Here is a 16371-nt window from a genome sequence, read left to right as displayed (position 1 = left end):
GACCTGGAAAAGGTGGAAAGAAGAACTGCTTCAAGAGTTCCGAGATCCCCTAACCGAGTCCAAGCGCAAAACCGAATATGTGCACTGCCACGTGAACCCCAAAGAATTTTGCAGCTTTCTCGCGTTCATTGACCACAAAACTCATCTCCAGCGCCTCGCATACGGCGACCGGGCAAACATAGAATGTCCCGCTGACCAGCATTTCGACCTAATAGTCGAACAATTGCCCAGTGACATCCAAATCATGGTCAAATCCTGTAATGTCACGAACCTGACCAAATTAAAAGACTTCCTGCGCCTTTATTTCGGCTCTGATGACACCAGAAAACGAGACCCTTGCTACAGCGGTGCTGCTGAAGCTCAGAAGAAGTCACAAAAGACTGGAACCGACAAAGGCCCTAAGCAGACGGCTCAACATAAAACCGGAAACCCCAAAAAGAGTCGCGACGGCCCTCAGAAGATGGTTCCGGACCCCAACATGGAACCACCGGCACCCTGCAAATTCTGTCAGAAAAAGCATTGGAATGTTTTCTGCTGGCAGAACCCGAACCGAAAAGATCCTGAAGATGGAAAGAAGGGACCATATGGAGCACCCATGCCCGCAGGTTCCAAACAGGAGTCCAAGAAGTCGTACATAGTGGAGCTGGACTCGACGTCCGCTACCACCGAGACTCTTTTTTCGGCTTCGGAACTGGAAAGGACAGCCGCCACTAATCAAGGATTCCACACCATCGGATTCTTTCATTCACCTGAGCGCTCGGAATCAACAATTTTGATGACCGCACCTCTTTCCAAGGTCACGGTGACCAAGGAAGAGGACCCCCGCACGCCCACGCAGGGCTGGGACCAAGTCTGGGACAACATAGCCATCATCTGGGGCACCCCGCAAGTGGCTCTGATGATGGGCAACAACCCCCGCGCGCTCAGCTTCTTCGCCAAAGAACCGAAGCGAGGCGCCGGGCACCTCGGGAACGACCCCTACGCAGTTGCGTGGAGTTCCCACCACCTCTACATCACTGCCACAGCCGAAGCTGACAAGGATCGAATCCTGCGAAAAGTCCGAGAAGACGGTACCCCTCGTTTGATCCTCCTTGCCTGGATAAGGCTCGATGAGCATGAGAAATTCTTGATGTGGAGCTCCGAAGATCCTGTTATCTTTGATTCTTATGCCAACCTGCAACTGGTGGCATTTCTCCTGACAGGCAATATCGTTTGCTCAGACTATTATTATCGTCGTGGAAACCCCAAATTTCTGCACGTTAAAGACCATCCACGTCTCCAAAGACATGAAGAGAGCGAACGGACGCGTATAGTCATGCTGGCTATTGAACAAGTTGCTCGCCAGAATAAAACAACAAAACCACAAAACGACAAATCTAGAGAGCACTTTGAGAGTGCGATCAAGGCTACGGAAGCAACAAGTAATGACATCGCGCCCCATTTCGAGGTCACGGTGCCTTCCATCAACGCCTTCTACTCAGTAGATTTAGGCGATGTACTCAAAAGCCAGACCAAGACCCAAACGCAGCCTTGCTGGACGCTAGCCGTCATCGCTCAGCTCTGGGCACCTGTGGTACTAGACACAGGAGCCTGCAAGTCTCTGGTTTCCGACATGTACCAGGGCCTTCTGTTCTCCGAAACTGATTTGCAGGATGCGGAAACGATGGCTTTCAAAGGCATTGGTGGACGTATCTCATCTACCAAGACAGTATGCCTCGAAACTTCCCTCAGAGGCCACGGAGGAGAATACCTGACTTTCCGTGCCTATTTCTGAGTCATTGCATACGGGAAACCTCTCATCATCCTAGCCAATGACGTTCTGGGACATTTGAAACTCCAAACCTTGGTTCAGGAACCCCCGTTACCCAGTTTCGCGGTGACACTCAAGAATCCGGACATCCTTATCTCTTGCTCCATAACAGATGAGCTGGACACTGATCACATGCGCGGCACGCCATACAAGACCAAGCAGGGTGAATTCATGAAGGATGTGTCAATGCCACGGCTGACCAAAGCCAAAGCTCAGAAGTCTAGATTAACCATGTTAATCACGGGACAGACGCGCGTGGCAGCCCAAACTTTTCTCATCGAAAACCCTCTTGAGGCCACCGCTGCTAGCTCAACGGTCCCGTTAGGCCTCAAACTGTCCACCGTGACCCATAATTCGGTTGCGGACCCCGAAGAGAACATTTCCAAAGAAGAATGGCAGACACTTTTGAACAAATGGAACCTCGACTCTATGGAGAGGGCTCCAGGGGCCTTCGAAGCCCAATTAAAAGACGCGGAACGTTTCCACGTCGATCTCAAGCGACCCAAACCCATGGTCTGGGCCCTAATCAACATTCTACGACACTTCCATCAAGCCTTCAGCTATGAGGGTCATCTCATAGGGAACTACACCAAGATTCCTTATGCGCCTCGATTTATCTCGGCTCTGCCACCCCTTTCGAGGCCACGGTCATACTCTCCGTTGGAGCGGACAGCCCTCGAGACGGAGCGAGACACCATGATGGGGCTTCAGAGGTGGAACGAACCACCGAAGTAACCTTCGCCAGCGATCCTGTTATCATTCGCTATGCAGACAAACCCCCGCGCATAGCCTTCGACTATCGCCGAGCCAACGACTGCATGGCCTGGGATCCATATCCCTTTCCCATCATGCTCGACATCCTGAACTGGATCGTCGCAGTCCCATTCCGATACATATCGGGAGGTGATGCAAACAAAGGATTCTACCAAATCGCCATCACCGATGCATCGGTACGCAAATGGCTCACGCTCAGACTCCATGACGGCATCTACGAACCACTCTTTATGCCCTTCGGACCCAAGACTGCCCCCTCGCACTTCTGTCGGGTGATGGACGACACCTTGGGTCCCTCCAAATGGCGAAATATCAACAACTTCGTCGACAATATCCACACATGAGCGGAGACAGCCGTGGAAGCCCTAGACGCCATTGCAGACTGGCTCAACCACTTTTCCAGAGCCAAACTCACCCTAAGACTCGACAAGTGTCAATGGCTCTTTCACCAGCTCACGGCCCTCGGTTTCGTTGCCTCCTCTCAGGGTCTCGCTACTGATCCAGACAAGGTCACAACCATAGTCAATTGGCCATGACCCAAATTCATAGGTGACCTATGGTCATTCATGGGTCTCCTAGGGTTCTACACCCAATTCATTTCTCGCTATGTGGAACTCGTCCGACCCCTGCAAGACGCTATCCAAGAGGGCGTTTGCAAATACTGAGACCTTAAAAAGGGTCGCGCTGACCCGAAGAAAGGCGCTGAAAAGCTCAATTCACCATCCATGCTCGACACGGCGGTGGCCCCTACAATCACAGCCACCGGAGCCCGATTTGAGGTTTTGCAACATCCGAAATCTAGCTCCTCAGACCTACCGGCGGTCAATCTACACCAATCATCGCTGGCGGACTTACCCATTGACCCCTTTTGTGTCAGACGCCTTGCTCGCAAGCGCCCTGACCAAGGTCTGCACAGATTTATCGCGAAGCGTGAAGTTTCATGGACCGATTCCCAAAACTCTGCCTTCGCAGCCGCCAAGCAGGCTCTGACAACAGCTCCAGTGCTCGCGGCACCCAGAAAAGGGTTCCCCTACACCCTTCACAGTGACGCTTCCTACACAGCATTTAATGTCACACTCGAACAGTTACAGCCGGATGCTTCTAAACGCCTGCTGTGCTACCATTCCCGAGGCACCACCACCTCAGAAAAGAAGGCCCCCCCCGTCAAACTTGAGGCCGGATGCCTCATTTGGGGCCTCGGAAAACTCCGCCCATACCTCGAAGGCCTGCCTTTCACGGTCATTACTGATCACCGAGCTCTTTTGTGGCTTGCTAAATACAAAGGCGAGAACCGTAAGCTTCTCTGCTGGGCCCTCGATCTTAGTTACTGGTCCGAATGGATGACAATTGTTCACAAACCAGGATGTTTTCACATTGTCGCTGATACACTTTCACGGCTACTAGGAGCGGAAACCCTACTCTGCTCCACCGCGACCCAAATATGGGTGTCGAAATGCGGAAGACGACGGCTGCGCACCACACCAGCTGCTCTCGCACCTTCCTCGACACTGGCAGATGCCGTCTTTCGTCTGGCCTTACAGCCTGCACTCATTGCCGCCATCCACGCTGGCCTCACCGGCCAGCTCCACCCCATAGCCCAACAGGCCCGCATGCTCCTATGGGAGACCAGCCCCGACACCTACACTACAGCCGACGCGTGCTTTCTTCAGGACTGGCAACGTGCAGATAACCTGCTGTGGCACCGTTTTTCAGTCTCCGAAGACCTTTGGCGCCTCTACGTGCCCCCTGCTTGCACCCCCGAGGTGCGCAAGCTTTTTCACGAGGGGGGAGGACACTTCGGATTCGAAAGAACCTACGCTAGAGCTGCAGCACAAGTCTGGTGGCCGAAAATGGCACAAGATTTCAGAAAACATTGTGCAGGATGTGAAACCTGCCAACGCTCAAAAAGGGTACCGCAACTGATTCCGGGGTTGCTGAAACCCATACCACCAGCTCCGGGATGCTGGACAGTCATCACGACTGACTTCGTAACCAAGCTCCCACTTACTTCCAGAGGGTATGACACCTTTTGGTTAATAGCATGTAAATGCTCAAAGAGGATCCACGTATGGCCCCTCAAGAGCACTGCGACAGCTATTCAGGTCACGGAACTCTTTATAGAGTGCTACGTCCCATTGCACGGCATCCCGGAGACCATTATCTCAGACCGCAACTCCAAATTTACGAGTTGATTTTGGCAGGAGGTCTGCAAAAACCTAAAGATTAATCAAGAGCTCACCACAGCCTACCACCCTCAAGGTGATGGACAATCAGAAAGAGACAATGCAACGGTCTTGCAGGTCCTTACCACAATGGTCAACACCCGATTAGATGACTGGGACACCTTTCTTCCGGTTGCGGAATTCATTATCAATGATACGGTACACGAGGCGACAAAAATGATGCGATTCAGAATGGACCTAGGCTATGAGCCCCACAATCCACTGGCGGACATCGTCGAAAGGCCGTCAGAAACCAGAAATGCAGATGTGGAAGAGCTCTGTAAACACCTTGGCAACCTAAACATCCTTATCCGAGATCTGATGATTGAAGCCCAGGATTCGCAGAAAAGATATTATGATTTATCGCGACGACATTTGGAGTTCCGGAGAGGAGATAAGGTGCTTCTGAGCATGAAAAACCTAGCAGGGTATGAGTCCAAGATCACTCCGAAATGGCTGGGACCAGTCATGGTGACCGACTGTAACCCTCTCCACGACAACTACGAGTTAAAACTGCCAGACAAGATGAGACGACTTCATCCATGGTTTCACATATTGAAATTACGTCCGTACCAGAAGCCTGTCGATGCTGAAACTGAGGAAAAGGTCACAGAAGCACAAGCGGAGGATTCCAACGCTTCAGATGGCAAGTTTGAAGTGGAAGTGATAGTAGACCATCCATCGAACCAGGCGCGGAAAACGTCAATTTCAAATACATTGGTCCGGATACCCACCCCATGAGGATACCTGGGAACCAGAGGAAGCCCTAACAGAGGCTTCCGAAGCCTTAGAAGAGTACTGGAGATCCAGAGCTCCCACTAGCGCGCTAGTAGAGGACTCTTTGGTAGTCAGCCTTGCAGGCGACGCCCCGGAAGATACGGCTTATGCTTCCGACCACCAATGCTTCGCGGTTTATCCGGATGATAGCTCACGTGATAATCACGCCCTCTCACCAGAAAGAAAACCAGTTTCGCGTGGCTTACCTCACCAGTCGAGAACGCCACACCAAGCCTCCCGATCATGCTTATGCGCGTCCGAGCTGTCAAAATCAGCCAGCGACGACCTTAAAAGGATGCCCCTGCATGCTCCCCCTCTTTTTTCTTCTTCAACTACCTACAACCTATCTCCCTTACAGACCTACTCTGCTTCGCAAACCTTGTCTATCAACACCGAGACAAAAGCTTTCGTTTCCAACACCATGACCACTGATATCCAAGGACAACAAGGAGTCAGCATCCTCTCTACCCTTGAGGAAGGCTATCCCTGGTCAGAAGTAAGCGACGCCTTCGCTGCCGAGAACTCTATCGAGCGGCTCGGAGCAGCTATGGCCACCTGGGTCGAAGTTTGGATTCGTGAGCTGTTCGAAGACCCAAACAAACCCCTTGAACACTATCGTGGTGAAGATTGGGTGGTTGACGGGGCTTCGAAGCCGTACGCCACGAGCCAGCCCCTCACGATGCATATCGCGGAGCCCTACAGTAGGGCTTCCGACGGCGGTCAAGCAGCTGTCGGTATCGTCACCGATGCAAAAAAGATCAGGAAGAGATTACGGGACGTACCCTGCGCTGCCTGGCTTGACGCTGGGGTCCCTCAACATGCGGCCGGAAACCCCAAAACGGCCCACTTCACCCTCTGGCCCGATCACAAGGCCCACGATTTCGCGGACATAGCCATCGAAGCCGCGAGAGCAGTGTTGTTAAAGCTAGCCAATGCAGCTGAAACCACAGAAGAGCAGCTCCGTCCCAAACATCGGGAGCACGCCTATTACCACTTTCAAGCAGTTAACTTGAAAAGGGCCGCAGAGACATTCACAGCCCTCTATGTAACCCGAGCCAATGGTTCCAGGACACCTGGAACCCCGGCTCCGGAAGCCACTGACCAAATTTGGTTCTGCGCGAACGTCATGGGGCGCGCTACCATAATCTGGATGATCAACGAAGACAGCCTTGAAGCTGACGACGACTATCCAGTTGTGTCATGGTAGAAGCGAGGTTCGGGCACTCACAGACGAGTCGCCGAACCTTCTTTTTCAAAGGGGGGATGTAGCGAATGACTCTGATAAACCGGTTCGCTCAAAGGAATCAGGTGACCACGATTGAGGTTTCCACAATTGTAACCTAAGCTTCGAAACCCCTAAGATCAAGCTCGGTTCTGGGCTACACCAGCGCAGCATGAAGGATATGTTACGCAGCCATGATCGATCATGGCGATGGTCTGAGATGGGAAGATCGGACGCCGCCACCCTAATGAAGGCTACGGAAACTAGTGTAGACGTTACCGTAGCATATTCTTGTATAAAAAGAGGAATTCAATAAAATAAGTTGGCGGGCAGAAGCCGTAGCGACACAAAATCCCCATAACTCGCTTCTCAACTCCAATCTTAGGTTAACAGTATTGAAACTTAGCGCTTGGAACACTGATTTCCCGTGTAGAAATCACTTCTGGAAGACCTAGTAATGCCTGTGGCCGCTAGTAAGACTTCTGGGTGCAGTAACTTGTGGGATAACACAGTTGTATTAATTCAGAGACGTGCAAAAGTCCCCTTTATATAACCCAGTACATTCTCCAGCCTCCCTCCGCCTTTGTTTACTGTTTACATGCTTCAGCCATGCTCAGCAGTGCTCAGCAGTGCTCAGCAGCTTCAGCCATGCCTTGGCAAACATTACCTGAAGATCTAGATCGTCACAAACCTTCCAGACCTTCTAAGAGTGCTTACATGATGATTTTACCCCTTTAAATCATTCCCACACGCATCTGTGATCATTCTGATTACTCTAAGTCCATTTCCCCACGTTGTAACTTAGCCAAATCAGATGTGAACTGTCTAATGACATCCCAGCATGATCTCACATGATTTATAGATCATACAGCGTGGTTTAAGCCTGAATCTCAACACTCCCACTCAGTGAATCATCTGATTTCCGACAGAGACCCATTTTACCACAAAGTTTAAGGTGTTTTGTCTTGGGTAAGGCCTTGGTGAGAATGTCAGCCGTCATTTCTTCTGTCTGACAGTACTTGAGGCTGATTTTCTTGTCTTCTACTGCTTGTCTGATGAAGTGGTGCCGCACATCAATATGTTTGGTCCTTGCATGATGTGTTGGGTTGTTGGCAAGTGCTATGGCGCCCTGATTGTCACCATACAATGTTGTAGGACCACTTTGCTGATGTCCTAGCTCGCCTAGGAGTGTTCTGAACCAGATAACTTCCTTGGTAGCTTGACAAAGAGCCATGTACTCTGACTCTGTTGATGATAGAGCGACTGTAGGTTGCCTCTTGCTTTGCCAGCTGACTGTGCTGTTGCCAATCTTGACTAAGAAGCCAGTGGTAGACTTCCTGAAGTCCAAATCACCGCCCCAATCTGCATCAGAGTATGCAGATAGCTCCCACTTGCTCTGAATGCTGCCCAGTTGAAGTCCTAGGTCTGTGGTGCCCTTCAGGTACCGCATGATCCGTTTGACTGCTATCCAGTGCTGATGTCCGGGGTTGGAAAGGTACTGGCTAACTGATCCAACTGCCGCTGCTATGTCTGGTCTGGTGCCCAGCATTGCATAAATGAGACTTCCAACAGCACTTCTGAAAGGAACCCCGTTCATTTCTTGCTGTTCTGCCTCAGTTTGTGGTGACATGGCCTTGGTGAGCTTGTGGCCATTCTCTAGTGGTGTGGCAACTGGTTTGCTGTTACTCATATTGAATTTCTTCAATGTTTGACTGAGGTACCGCTGTTGGGAGAGCCAGATTGACCTGTTGACTCTGTCCCTGACCACTTGGATGCCGAGAAAATGCTCTAACTGGCCCATATCAGCCATCTTGAACCGCTTCTTGAGTTCTTCTTTGAGTTTTAACAACTCCTGGTCGTCCTTTGATGCCAGAATAAGGTCATCCACATACAGGATAAGGTGGATGCCCATCTTCTTGTTGATGTACAGCCCGTGGTCTGATTCACACCTTTCAAAGCCAAGTTCTTTGAGTTGCCCATCAATGACTTTGTTCCAGGCTCTTGGAGCTTGCTTTAACCCATACAAACTCTTCTTTAGCTTGCAGACAAGCCCATTTGCCGTGGCAAAGCCTTCTGGTTGGTCCATGTAGATGTCCTCCTCAATGGTCCCATTCAAGAATGCTGTTTTGACATCCATTTGGTGAATCTCCATGTCCTTCATGGCTGCTAGTGTCAGAACCGTCCTGATGGTTGCAAACTTGACTACTGGGGCAAATGTCTCCTTGTAGTCCAGTCCTTCAACTTGGGAGTATCCTTTGGCTACCAGTCTGGCCTTGTAGCGCTCTACAGAGCCATCTGACTTGAGTTTCAGCTTGAAAACCCACTTGCAGCCAACTGTGGATCTTCCTGGTGGTAGTTTGACTAAGTCCCATGTCTGATTCTCCATCAGAGAGTCATATTCTGCTTTGACAGCCGCCTCCCACTGTTTGGCATCATGTCTGGTCCTAGCTTCAGCCAGAGTGCTGGGTTCTTCCTGTGGAACTTCCCCAATGGTGAAGGCAAAAGCCAGGTTTGACTGAGTTGGCTTTGCAATCCACCACTCTCCCGGTGGTTTGTGAAATCTGGCGCTCTTCCTGCTGAGTTCTGGCACTTCCTCAGCATCCTGGAAGTCGTCCCCATCATCTTCTGATGCTGAAGAGTTGTCTGGAGTGATGCTAGATGGTCTCTGAGTCTCTTGAACCGTCCCTAGCCCTTCTTGGTCGTCCAAGAATGAAGGCTCCCCTCCCAGAGGCATCTGTAGCTCTTGGTCTTGCTGTGGTACACTCTGCAGTCGCTGCTGAGTGCTCCACATCAAGTTTTCATCAAAGATGACGTCCCTTGACATGACAACTTGGTTCATTTCAGGTACCCACAGTCTGTAGGCCTTACTCTGAGTGCTGTAGCCGACCATGACTGCTTTCTTGGCCTTCTCATCAAGTTTTGACCGCTTTTCCTTTGGAATATGAGTGTAGGCCACGCAGCCAAACACTCTGAGGTGCTGGAGATCTGGTTTACCGCCTGTAAACTCTTGAAATGGTGTTGATTGGTTGCTGAGTGCTGCAGTGGGGCTCCTGTTCCTGAGATAGACCGCTGTCATGATTGCCTCGCCCCAGAACTTGTAGCTGAGTCCACTGTGGTGCAGCATGCACCTTCCCATTTCCACCAGCGTTCTGTTCATCCTCTCAGCAACACCATTCTGCTCTGGTGTGTAGGGGGTGAAACTCAAGTCAGATGGCTCTGTAGAGCGCTACAAGGCCAGACTGGTAGCCAAAGGATACTCCCAAGTTGAAGGACTGGACTACAAGGAGACATTTGCCCCAGTAGTCAAGTTTGCAACCATCAGGACGGTCCTGACACTAGCAGCCATGAAGGACATGGAGATTCACCAAATGGATGTCAAGACAGCATTCTTGAATGGGACCATTGAGGAGGACATCTACATGGACCAACCAGAAGGCTTCACCACAGCAAATGCACTTGTCTGCAAGCTAAAGAAGAGTTTGTATGGGTTAAAGCAAGCTCCAAGAGCCTGGAACAAAGTCATTGATGGGCAACTCAAAGAACTTGGCTTTGAAAGGTGTGAATCAGACCACGGGCTGTACATCAACAAGAAGATGGGCATCCACCTTATCCTGTATGTGGATGACCTTATTCTGGCATCAAAGGACGACCAGGAGTTGTTAAAACTCAAAGAAGAACTCAAGAAGCGGTTCAAGATGGCTGATATGGGCCAGTTAGAGCATTTTCTCGGCATTCAAGTGGTCAGGGACAGAGCCAACAGGTCAATCTGGCTCTCCCAACAGCGGTACCTCGGTCAAACATTGAAGAAATTCAATATGAGTAACAGCAAACCAGTTGCCACACCACTAGAGAATGGCCAGAAGCTCACCAAGGCCATGTCACCACAAACTGAGGCAGAACAGCAAGAAATGAACGGGGTTCCTTTCAGAAGTGCTGTTGGAAGTCTCATTTATGCAATGCTGGGCACCAGACCAGACATAGCAGCAGCAGTTGGATCAGTTAGCCAGTACCTTTCCAACCCCGGACATCAGCACTGGATAGCAGTCAAATGGATCATGCGGTACCTGAATGGCACCACAGACCTAGGACTACAACTGGGCGGCATTCAGAGCAAGTGGGAGCTATCTGCATACTCTGATGCAGATTGGGGCGGTGATCTGGACTTCAGGAAGTCTACCACTGGCTTCTTAGTCAAGATTGGCAGCAGCACAGTCAGCTGGCAAAGCAAGAGGCAACCCACAGTCGCTCTATCATCAACAGAGTCAGAGTACATGCTCTTTGTCAGCTACCAAGGAAGTTATCTGGGTTCAGAACACTTCTAGGCGAGCTAGGACATCAGCAAAGTGTTCCTACAACATTGTATGGTGACAATCAGGGCACCATAGCACTTGCCAACAACCCAACACATCATGCAAGGACCAAACACATTGATGTGCAGCACCACTTCATCAGACAAGCAGTAGAAGACAAGAAAATCAGCCTCAAGTACTGTCAGACAGAAGAAATGATGGCTGACATTCTCACCAAGGCTCTACCCAAGTCAAAGCACCTTAAACTTTGTGGTAAAATGGGTCTCTGTCGGAAATCAGATGATTCACTGAGTGGGAGTGTTGAGATTCAGGCTTAAACCATGCTGTATGATCTATAAATCATGTGAGATCATGCTGGGATGTCATTAGACAGTTCACATCTGATCTGGCTAGGTTACAACATGGGGAATTGGACTTAGAGTAATCAGAATGATCACAGACATGTGTGGGTATGACAGACATTTGTGGGAATAATTTAAAGGGGTGAATCATCATGTAAGCACTCTTAGAAGGTCTGCAAGGTTTGTGATGATCTAGATCTTCAGGTAATGTTTGCCAAGGCATGGCTGAAGCTGCTGAGCATTGCTGAGCATGGCTGAGCATGTAAACAAGTGGGCTGAAGCATGTAAACAGTAAATAAAGGCAGAGGGAGGCTGTGCTGGGGAAAGTTGAGAAACAGGTGTTATCCTACAACTAGACTGGGTACACCTGAGAGGTGGATAGCCATGTTAGAAGCTATGCCATTGCTAAAGAACATCTCTGGGGACTGTGTGTCAAAAGAGTAGTGAAAGAGTTGTTATTACAGAAAGAAAAATCGGGGTCCTAAATATAGTACAGATCACATGATGATGACCTGATTTTGACCTCTAATTTTGGGCGCATAAAGCAACTAACTAAGAAAGTGTTTTGACACGCTTGTAGTGCGGATTCAGGGCTTTCTAGAACCGTCTTGGTCTTCTTGATAAGGTAATAACTCGCTAAGTTATTCAAGTTACCGTCCCATGGTAACTTCGATGAAATCAATCAATGAATTCCAACAGGCTGGAGAATGTACTGGGTTATATAAAGGGGACCTTTGTGTTAGCTAGTGAGGATATATTCCTATAGGGAATGTATTGGTGATAGAGAATTGGAACAGAGTGAACTATACTCATGTATAGATGTAAGTCTATTCTGTGTAAGAAGTCACTTGTAACAGGCTAGCAGGGACAAGAAGACAACAGAGAACTAGGGAAGACTTGGTTACTACTTGTTATTTTCCCTTTGAGGGGCCTCAGAGAGGTCCTCTTTTTATAGACAAAAGGGGCTGACAAATGCTATATCCTAACTACCCAATCAGATCTCACCCACATCATCCTAAACTATTTGTCAGCCTATTGCACCATTTGCAACCAATCAGAACTCATACATGTCATCCTAAACTATTTGTCAGCCTATTGCACCATTTGCAACCAATCAGAACTCATACATGTCATCCTAAACTATTTGTCAGCCTATTGCACCATTTATAGCCAATCACAAGTGAGACAAGTCATCCTAAATACACTGTGCCACTTGATTAAAAGGGGCAGATGCTAGTGTGTCAGGATACTCATCTAATTTAGCCAGAAATGGCTAAATCTGCTTATTTATCTAATTCTGGTCAAATGAATGCTGACACCATCAGCAAAGTCATGTGACCACTAGTTTGGAACCACATCTAACCAGTATAACCATAGCACTGACAGAAGAATTCTGTCACACTCCCCCACTTTAAGATTAAGCTCCCTTCTGGGCTAGGAACTCCTTCAAGATTTCTCTGCCATGGGGTAGGAGGTATTCTTCTGGTTCCCAGGTGTTCTGAGAGGAGGGATAGCCTTTCCACTTGATGAGGTAGAGATTCTTCTTCCTTCTGGTCTTGTGGTCCAGAATCTTCTCAACTTCCCAAAACTCTTCTCCTTGCTGGATAATTGGCTCAGGCTCAGGGGGTACTGGTCTGGTAGGGAAGTCCTCTGTGGGGTCCAGGTAAGGCTTGAGGAGTCTCACATGGAACACTGGATGAATCTTCATGGTGCTGGGGAGCTCCAGGGTGTAATTCTGAAATTCATCCTTGGCCTTGATTCTGTAAGGTCCAAGCCAGGGGTGAAGAAGTTTCTGGGCTGGCCTCTGGGCTTCTTCTTCTGGGGTGATACCTTCTCTAGATAGCCAAACTTTGGAGCCTAGGGGGTAGCTTGGGGCCTTGAGAGACTTGTTGGCTTGCTGAACTTGTCTTTCTTGGGCCAGTATCATGTTATCCTTGGCTACTTGAAGCAGTTGCTGAATATACTGGTGGAAGTCTGTTGCTTCAAGATCATTGCTTTCTCCTGGTGGTGTTGCTGGGGTCCTGGGATGCTGGCCATTCTCCAAGTAGAATGGGGTAAAGCCTGTGGTTTCTGAGATACTGTTGTTGTAGGCAAACTCAGCAAAGGGGAGAAGATCTTCCCAATTCTTCATGTTGTACTGCAGGAAAGCTCTGAGGTAAATCTTCAAAGTCTTGATGGTTCTCTCTGCCTGTCCATTGGTCTGCTGGTGCCTTGCAGTGGCTAGGAGGGTGTTGCAGCCTAAGAGTTGCATCAAGTTGGACCAGAATGAACTGGTTATTGAAACTTAGCGCTTGGAACACTGATTTCCCGTGTAGAAATCACTTCTCAAAGACCTAGTAATGCCTGTGGCCGCTAGTAAGACTTCTGGGTGCAGTAACTTGTGGGATAACACGCTTGTATTAATCCAGAGATGTTCAAAAGTCCCCTTTATATAACCCAGTACATTCTCCAGCCTCCCTCCGCCTTTGTTTGCTGTTTACATGCTTCAGCCCACTTGTTTACATGCTCAGCCGTGCTCAGCAGCTTCAGCCATGCCTTGGCAAACATTACCTGAAGATCTAGATCATCACAAACCTTCCAGACCTTCTAAGACTGCTTACATGATGATTTACCCCTTTAAATCATTCACACACGCGTCTGTGATCATTCTGATTACTCTAAGTCCAATTCCCCACGTTGTAACTTAGCCAGATCAGATGTGAACTGTCTAATGACATCCCAGCATGATCTCACATGATTTATAGATCATACAGCGTGGTTTAAGCCTGAATCTCAACACTGGTGAACTTGGTGTCTCTGTCTGATACAATCACTTCTGGGAGGCCATGGTGCATGAAGATGTGCTTCAAGAAGAGCAGGGCCAGGTCCTTGGCTGAGGCTCTGGTGGTGGTAGGGATGAAGTGGCCTCTCTTTGACAATCTGTCAACAATGACAAAGATGGCATTGTGACCAGAGGAAGTCATGGGTAGGTCAGGGATCAGGTCAATGGAGATCTGGCTCCATCTGGTCTTGGGTACTGGGAGGGGCTGCAGCAAGCCTTCTGGTGGTTGCTGACTAGGTTTGCTTCTCTGGCAGGAATCACAAGACTTGACATACTTCTTAGTGTCCTTGTACATCCTTGGCCAGTAGTAATGCCTTGCTAGGGCATCATGGGTCTTGGTGATGCCAAAGTGTCCAGCATATTGAGTGTCATGGGTTTCTTGGAGTAGGCTCAACCTTAGGTCTGGGTCACTAGGAACAAAGATCCTGTCCTGGAAATAGAGTAACCCATCCTGATGGCTGAGGTACTTGAGCCTTTGTTGCTGGTCTTCTGGTCTCCTGGGGTCATCCAAAGCTTGGATGAGCTCTTGAAGTTCTGGGTCTTCTGTGGTACTGGTCTTCAATCTCTCTTGAAGGGTGCTGGTGGTGTGGGTCACAGCATTCAACTCTGCTGTCACCAAGGCCTTGCACTTGATGCATCTTGGGGCCAGGTCTGGTCTTCTAGACAGGATGTCTGCCACTGTGTGGAGTCTTCCTGGGCCATAGCCAATCTCAAAGTCAAAAGATTGGAAATTCATGACCCATCTGGCTTGTCTTCTGGTCAAGAAGGGCTGGTTCTGTAGCCACTTGAGGGACTGGTGGTCTGAGATAACTTTGAAGGGGGTTCCTTCCAGGTAGGGCCTCCAAACTCTGAGGGCATCATGGATGGCTAACAGCTCTTGTTCTCTGGTGTCATATCTGGTCTCTGCTGGAGCCATCTTCCTGGAGTGGTAGGCAACTGGTCTGATGCCTTTCCCATCATCCTGTCCAAGCCATGCTCCAACTGCATAGCCTGAGGCATCAGGGAAGACAGTGGTAGGCAAGGCTGGGTCAAAGGGTCTGAGTACAGGGGCTTTGGTGACCATATCCTTCAGCTGCTGAAAAGCTTTCTCCTGAGGTTCAGACCAGGTCCAGGGCTTGTCATTTCTCAACAGGTCTGTCAATGGTGCAGCTTGCTCTGCCAGGTCCTTCAGAAAGCTATGGAAGTAGTTCACCAGGCCCATGAACTGTCTGACTTCAGTGACACTCTGAGGGGTGGGCCATTCTTGAACAGTCTGCACTTTCTTGGGATCAAGCTTGACTCCTTCATGTGAGACTACATGGCCAAGAAACTCTACTTCTTGCTTGAAGAACTGGCACTTGCTGGGGTTGGCATACAGCTTGTTCTGCCTGAGGGCTTGCAGAACCTGCTTGAGGTGGTCCAGGTGATCTTCTGGGGTCTTGGAGTAGATGAGGATGTCATCTAGGTAGACAATAACAAAGATGTCCAAGAAGGGTCTAAGGACATCATTCATCAAAGTCATGAAAGTGGCTCGGGCATTGGTCATTCCAAAGGACATGACCAGGAACTCAAGGTGACCATATCTGGTTCTGAAGGCTGTCTTGGGGATGTCTTCTGGGTGGACTCTGATCTGGTAATAGCCTGACTTCAGATCTAGCTTGGTAAACACCTGGGCTCCATTCAGCCTATCCATCATGTAACGGATTTTTTGTTGGTAGACTATGGTAAAGACGACTTGGGTCTCCTAGCAGGTTATGTGGGTGTCCGTACTAGGAATCGTAGTCTCCAAATCCTTTCTTTGGGCATCGGTAGCGACTTGAGGGCGAGAGGCAAGGAGAGTCAGTTAGTTGTGAACCGAGCAGGATTTAGAGGCTTCGGTACGGGTGATCAGGCCATTGAAGCGCTCTGTTAGGTTCCTGTTTGTTGAGATTCAGGCTTAAACCACGCTGTATGATCTATAAATCATGTGAGATCATGCTGGGATGTCATTAGACAGTTCACATCTGATTTGGCTAAGTTACAACGTGGGGAAATGGACTTAGAGTAATCAGAATGATCACAGATGCGTGTGGGAATGATTTAAAGGGGTAAAATCATCATGTAAGCACTCTTAGA

This window comes from Spizellomyces punctatus, assembly GCF_000182565.1.
Source record: "Spizellomyces punctatus DAOM BR117 chromosome Unknown supercont1.28, whole genome shotgun sequence".
NCBI lineage: Eukaryota > Fungi > Chytridiomycota > Chytridiomycetes > Spizellomycetales > Spizellomycetaceae > Spizellomyces > Spizellomyces punctatus.
This window is presented reverse-complemented; position numbering follows the sequence as displayed.